Raw genomic sequence first — 7,465 nt, forward strand, 5'->3', positions numbered from 1 at the left:
CACCGTCAGGAGGCGTAGAACCGACAAAAAAAAAAAAAAAAAAATACAGAGTAAATCCATCCATTTGTAAAAGAATCCTTATGTAGTATGACTAAATAACCACAGGTTTCCTACTTTTTAAATTACTTTTTTCACAGTAAGTGGCATCAAAATGTCTCCCTGAAAAACCAAGATGAAAACTCAGACCTATCTGATAAATATACAGATTAGAAATTAACATGGGATCTGAATAAGTTATTCATAAAATAGTTGTTAAACCTCTTGGCCACAAAAATGATTTCACATGGGACACGGGGAGTGCATCACCTATTAGAATAAACTAAGCTTTGGGATATAACCCTGGTATTTGCCTTGTGACTTGTGAGTAAAAGTTCATTTTAGCAGGCAACAGGGGTGATAACATGACTTCTCCATTTTTGAGTAAGTTGACAACTGTCTAAAATGGTCATGCTTCTTTATTTATATTGAAACTATTTTTTGTTCTAGATTAGTGGCTCTCTTATTTGGTCTTTACACTCTTAAAAATTGAGAACCCCAAAGAACATGTGTTTATGAGGGTTATGCCTATCAACATTTATTATATTCGAAATTAAAACTGAAAAAAATTTTCACACAATTTTCAGAAGCACACATTTCATTAGCTGTCAGAGTGATGATGTCATCACATGTCCTTAAGTCTCTGGAAGACTCCACTGTACACTTGTGTGAGAAAACATGAGTGGAAATAAGTAACATCTTACAGTATCATGAAAATAGTTTTGACCTGGGAGCTCCTCTCTACTTGCTAGATAGGATGCTGCCTGATTCATGAATCATTAAATAAATCCAGTTAGACCTTTAAAAAGAAAAAAAAAATTAGTTTTGACTTCACAGACCCCCTGAAAGGATCTCCAGACCACATTTTGAGAAACTCTGTTCTGAATAAATTATTGTTTTTCTCAGAAATGTCTGTAAGTTCTATGACCAATGATAAACTTAGGTATTAAATTTGGTCATAATGTCAAACATTCATCTGACAGTAATTTGCTTACTGGATAGAAATCAAAGCTGGAGGAATCAAAGTTAGGAACAGCTGGTTTAGTGAATGTCAGCATCAAGACTCAATATAAATGACAGAACCAAGACTCCAGTCCCAACAGGCTGGATCACTGGGTCAAAACACACAAGCAAATGAAATTAAATACAAATAAATGTAAAATTCCACACATAAACTTAAAAAAACAATTGAGAGAATAACAATTTCAATTTTAGCTGACTAAAAACTTAACGAGTTAAGGTGCAGTGAGGCTTCGAGGAAGGGTGCTGCCAACACAACCTTTGTGTAATTTCTCTACAGTGGTCAGGCCACAACATGAATACTGTGTGCCATTCTCAGGAGCACATTTTCAAAGGACTGTAAAATCTAAAGTGCTGGAAGGCAAGGTGTCTGGAAATGACATCATTTAGGCTGCAACTGAAGGATATGAAGATACTTAGCCTCAAAAAAAAAAAAAAAAGACTAAGATGAAATGTAGTGGTTGTCTTAAAATACATGAAGGTTTGTAAAGAGGAGAATAATCAGAGCTCGCCTTTGATGCCCCAGAAGGCAAACCAGGGTCGGTGGGTAAAGGGAGGACTACTTGGCTTGATCTGAGGAAGGCTGTCCTGTGCAGTCTCCATCCGCGGGGTCTGGGGCCTGAGGGTCCTGAGCACCCTGTCCGCGGAGGTGCTGAAGCAGAGGCCTGACCCACTGCAGAACTGGACAGGTCACCAGGCGCCTGCTCAGTCCCCTCCAAGGCCAAGACCCTATACGATTACAACACGTGGCTCAACATGGCCACAAAAGCCAAAAGCAACAGTTGTCTGAGGACTGCTCCACCTGGATCAAGAAAACCGTAGATCCTGTGTGGCTTCCTTAGCTGGGCAGGGGTTCTGGGTACGTCACATCCAGCGCTGCTGCTTTAATGACCCTGGTCTGAAGGGCTTGCACCAGGGCGTCTTGATCAACTAACAGACCTGGGTAGACAAGACCGCTCCTCGGTAGGTCCCACAGTTAGACAGTGCACTCTGGTCACATTCACTACTGTTCAAACACTTGATCTTGTCACAGGTTTGACAGACAGCACGTGAACTGCGTTCTGCCACTTCGTTCCCAGACACTGAGAGCCTCTGCTACATGACAGGCAGTGCGCTAAACCCTTCACAGAGGCTGTCTCGCCACCTCTTCCACTTACCCAGCAAAAGTCAATACTCTTTTTACAGGTGAGGCTTGTAGGTTACATGCTCAGCCAAAGTCACATGCTTCTAAAGCATCTACCCAGATCTGAGGCCAGGTCTGTCTGACCCTGAGCCTGGGCCCTGCCACTTCACCACACCGCCTCCCAAAGCCACCGCAGGGTTCCGGGAAACAGCCCCCAGATAGTAGTTTTAGGTGCACATTAAAAAACCAAACAGCCGCAAACATCACCCATAACTGCATTTCAAATACAAGATAGCAGCAGCAGCTGAGAAGGAAACCCCTTCCTCCCAGCAGAGACCTTCAAGGAACCTCCTTCCCGCTGGCGTGCTGAGCCACCCTACAGGTCAAGACACAGCACCCAGCCTGCCTGTGCTGCTGGTGGAGAAACCTAGTCCCAAGCTCTTTCCTGGGGTGTTTGTTTTTCCAGAATCTTTGTCACCGACCTCTGACATTACCAAAAGCATATAAAGGTCCTTCCTGCTCATCTACAGGGTCTGAATGTTCAGAAAACCTTCAAGCATACTAGCTTGGCCCTGTGGGGTTTCACGGCAAGCCCTGTTTTCCTTGTTTTACGGATGAGACACAGGTGGTTGCTGGTGACGCCAGCTCTCACATGTCTTCTGGCCCCCGATCCCAAAGACAAGCCGCCTGCACGTTTGAGGCCAGCACCGATCCTCACGTGTGCCGGCACCCCCAGCGTCGAGCACTCCGACGCTTTCTTCCTCACAAATGCCACACCAGCCCAGAAGAAAATCTGGTTATCGCGCGGGGCCTAAAGCCTCCTGTATGCAAACACACAAAGCTCTACAGAAATGTCAGAGAACCAACCAAACAAACTAACACAAAGTTATTTTTTTAAATTGAGGCTCAGAAAATTCATCCCCATAAATTTTGCTTGATTATACGTGGAAGGTCAAACTGTGATTCTGCTACCCAAGGAGATGCCCATACTTGGATCTGAAAACCCCACAGTGTACGATTCTCATTCTTTTTGTTACTAATTTGAGGTTCAAAATGATGTGAAGACAAAAATCAGACGTATTTCTAAATATAAAGTAAAACCCCTTTAACTCACCACCCGACAGTCTAAGTGGATTTTTCAGACCATTCAGGGAAAAGGTTGCCTGGGAATGCTGAGGGGATGGCCAGGGCTGGGGGCGGGGCCCTTCTGCACAGCCGCCCAGCCTCCACACAGCGGTGCAGCACGCACCGCTGCCCATGTTGAGAGAATGGCAGTGGGCTCCATCCCACTCAGCTCGCGCCTCCCATTCAGGCCCGGGGCCTGGGGCATCAGGCTCACAGCCAATATCACAAAGTCCGATCGCTGAAGCAGGTCATCCAGCCTCTCACAGTAAGTGGCCCCAATGGCTTCCTCCTCCTCCGATTTTCTATGAAGGGAACAAGGGAGAAAAACCACGTTCTCTAGTTAGAAATTCATCAACTCCCGGAAGGAGTTTCTGAGAGGAGCCATGGACTCAGTCTGTCCTCCCATGGGCCAGACCCCCACCTGGGTCCAGAGGCGGCTGGACTCCGAGGCCAGGGCTCACCCATGGAAACACCATGGGCGTCTCTGGGTGCTCTGAGCCCCGTGTCTGTGGGGTGTCACACCAGACTGCGAGCCCCTTGAGGTCAGGAGCTTCCTCTCACTCAACTTTGAGCCCCCAGAGTCTGGTAAAAGCCCGATGGTGTCAGACGTGCTTTCAGTGACGTCCAGCATTGCTGCCTATGGGCAAACACATCAGAATTTCCAGAGAAAAATAACAAAACGGGAGAGAGCCTGGGAGTGCCACCTGTTCAACAGAGAGCAAGGATCCAAGGGTCTGGTGCAGGCAGGATTGAGTGCTCTGTTTGGGGTCCAATCCTAACTCCTGCTCTGGGCACCCCAGACAGCTGATTATTCAACAGAAATTCCAAGCTCCAGGAGGTCACAGCATCCCTGGTAGCCGCTACTGCCCTACAAATATGGAATACAAAAATATATGAATTCTTTCTACACATGTTGGCCAGCAGACCACCTGAAGGAAAGAGGAACGGCCAGCACACACTGCCACGGTGAAAGCCCTGCCCACCTCACACGCCTTGTCCTGGCCTCTGCGGCGGCCCTCACCGCACTGGGAGCTGTGACAGCTACCAAAGCCTCGCCACTATCCACTGTGCAAACAGGGTGACTGAAAAGGGGGCAGTCCTGATGTGAAGTCTCCCAGCTCACCCTGCCTCTGGGAGTGGAAATCTATTCCGTGGCAACAGAAGCCACTGAAAGGCTGCGAACAGCGCCATCATCTGGCCGGTCTGCAGACGGGGCTGAAGTTCGAGAGCAGAGAGCAGCCTCTTAGAGGGCAGGTACTGCAGGTGAGAAAGGCCGGGGCCTAGGCCAGTGGCAGGTGGCAGCGATGAAGTGAGAGTGAACAGGCAGGTCTGAGGGTTGTTTTGAGACACAATTAACAGGACTTGGTGTTGGGCTGAATGCTGCTGGTGGAGTATGAGGAAGAGGGTTTCAGACTGAATACTGGTGGGGAAGCATACACCTGTGTTATGTGTGTTCAAGTGTGGACAGCATCTCCCATGATCAGAAAGAATCACTGTACAAACTGAAACAGAGCACAGCTGTAGGTGAGCCAAAATCTCTTTTCTCTCTGGTGAAATTTTTTCAATGAAGAGATTATCTGCTGCATTTCTGGGTGATCATAAAAATACCACAGTCCCTTCCTTGATAATCAATCCTACTTTTTGGAGAAACAGAATAGGGGAATTGTATGAAAAGTGGAGGAATAATATATCTAAACTATATTTAAGGCAGTGATGGTGCAAGTTCTGCTCAGCTAATTTCAAGTCCATTTTCTGAATTTTACCTGCGTTTCCTACTGTGGTAGAGAATCTCCATTTCAAATGCTCTGGCCCTCTGAGCGATCTTATAGCCGATGCTCCTCACGCCGATAATTCCCAGAGTGGTCCCTGTCACTTCTTAACCCATCCAGTTTGTAGAAAAGTTCTCCGTATGTGGCAAAATAGCCAAATGATGACCTAAAATAAACACGATGCAGAGTGGGCAGTGTGGACCACACACAAAATCCCCACAACCCTCACTGGGCCGCCTGAAGGGGAGACGAGGTTACAGGAAGTCCAGGGCGGACCCTGGGCGCTCACTCATTCCTATCCGACAGCAAAATGTTTCTGCAAGGGAAGAATGACAGGAACAGGGCAGTTTCCTCATAACAAACCCCAGCCTCCTGGCAGAATGCTTTAAAAGAACAACTTCTGGAACTTCCCTGGTGGTGCAGTGGTTAAGACTCCAGGCTCCCAATGCAGGGGGCCTGGGTTCGATCCTTTGTCAGGGAAGTAGATCCCACATGCATGCCGCAACTAAGGGTTCATATGCCACAACTAAGGAGCCCATGTGCTGCAACTAAGGAGCAGGCGAGCCGCAACTAAGGAGCCTGCCTGCCGTAACTAAGACCCAGTGCAACCAAATAAATAAATAAATATTAAAAAAAAAAAACCCAGCAACTTCCTTCACATTAAGGGAGGATTCCTGGTTAAAATTTGTTGGTTTTGGTGTGTGCAAGTGTCTGTACATTTGTGACTACATGTATGTGTATGTGTGTGTGACTGTGCATATGTGTGTGTGTGCGTGTGTCTGTGAGTGTGCACATGTGAACCAGCAGTCAGAAACAGAACCAGCTCTGACTTCCCTGGTGGCGCAGTGGTTAAGAATCCTCCTGCCAATGCAGGGGACAGGGGTTCAATCCCTGGTCCGGGAAGATCCCACATGCCGCGGAGCAACTAAGCCCGTGTGCCATGACTACTGAAGCCCACGCGCCTAGAGCCCGTGCTCCGCAACAAGAGAAGCCACCGCAGTGAGAAGCCCACGCACTGCAGCAAAGAGTAGACTCCGCTTGCCGCAGCTAGAGAAAGCCCACGGGCAGCAACAAAGACCCAACGCAGCCAAAAATTAAAAATTAAAAATTAAATATTGAAAAAAAAAAGAAACAGGACCTGCTTGGTTCTTGCCTCCTTTCCTCAAGCCCCTTCACCCCAGAGCTCCACCAGGACGACGGCCAAGTGCTGAAGAGCTGCGCTGCTCCTCCCGGGGCGTGCCCAGCCAGGTCCAGTGCGGGGAGCTGGGGTCCTGCTTGCTCACTTGGGGGCCTTCACCCCAGGGTAGCATGCTGACCGGCCAGTGAACTACTCCAAGGCCATTTCCACAGTGCTGCTGAGAGCACTTCACACGTTGCGTAGTGAGTGGAATTGCGGGAGGAGAGAACAGTGTATCAGACACAGATCACGTGGACTGCATGTGCCTGGGCGCCGAGCTTGGCCCTGACTAGGCTGAAACAACCAACAGTGGCTCCAAGTCCAGGGCAACAAAGTCCTGGACGCAGTGTGAAGAGATCAGGGCCTCATCAGGTGTGATATTAAGTATCTGTCATCCGATCTCTGGAAAACAAGCGTCTCCTGGCTGTTTACCTTCCACGACTCTCCGAGCTGCGGCCAGCAGCAAGGCCATCCCCAGGCCTGCCGTGGGGTTGGAAACGGCGTGTGGCGTGTTGGCCTCCTTCACACCAAAGCTGGCAACGAGTCCCGGGTCCAGGTGGTCCGGCCCTGCCCCTACGCTGGCAACGATCTTCAAGCAGGGCAGGCTGCGCAGCAGCTCCTGGCTAACGGCCAGCCTTCCGCCCCAGACGTACACGGCTTGGGTCTTTGGACCCAGCTGTGTTTTATTTTCCAAAAATTCTTGCACGGTAATGAGATTAAAGTGTTTCTGCAGGTCTCCAGCATGATCTTCACATATACCACACTTGTCCTTCAAGTCCAGACACCACAACTCCAGGTAGGTCCTGATCGCCCGTGGCCTGCAGAAAGATAGATGCAATTTCTGCTGTCAAAGAGTCTTCGAGAGAACAGCCCACATGCTCTTCAACTGCCCTTTAGACTTGCTAAATTACAACAGGACGGAATTCATCTTATTTCCTGGATAAATTCCTGTAAAACCTGTAACGCAGCAGAGCTGGACTCTGAAGGTACCCATGCTCCCATCATTGCCACTTTCCTCCCCACCCGACGGGCGTCTTTATTTCTGCCCTTCGGCTGTGGTGGCAGCCTCCGGGCCCCCTCCGACAGGCACTCCTCGTGATCAGGCCCTCGTGAGACCCCCAGCCTGGAGTGCACTTCTCGTGAAGAGAACGCAGCAGAAGCGAAGGCGGGTCCTGCTCTCCCCTGCTCCCCCCTCTCCCGGGGGGCCAGGGCCAT

General features: G+C 49.0%; 1 pseudogene; it reads right to left on the reverse strand.

Annotated features, from left to right (window-relative positions):
• Positions 1-7,465, reverse strand: part of LOC103082731 (glyoxylate reductase/hydroxypyruvate reductase-like) — a 10,986-nt pseudogene extending 3,521 nt beyond the window's left edge.

The sequence above is a fragment of the Lipotes vexillifer genome, unplaced genomic scaffold (assembly GCF_000442215.2).
Source record: "Lipotes vexillifer unplaced genomic scaffold, Lipotes_vexillifer_v1.1 scaffold1012, whole genome shotgun sequence".
NCBI classification, from domain to species: domain Eukaryota; kingdom Metazoa; phylum Chordata; class Mammalia; order Artiodactyla; family Lipotidae; genus Lipotes; species Lipotes vexillifer.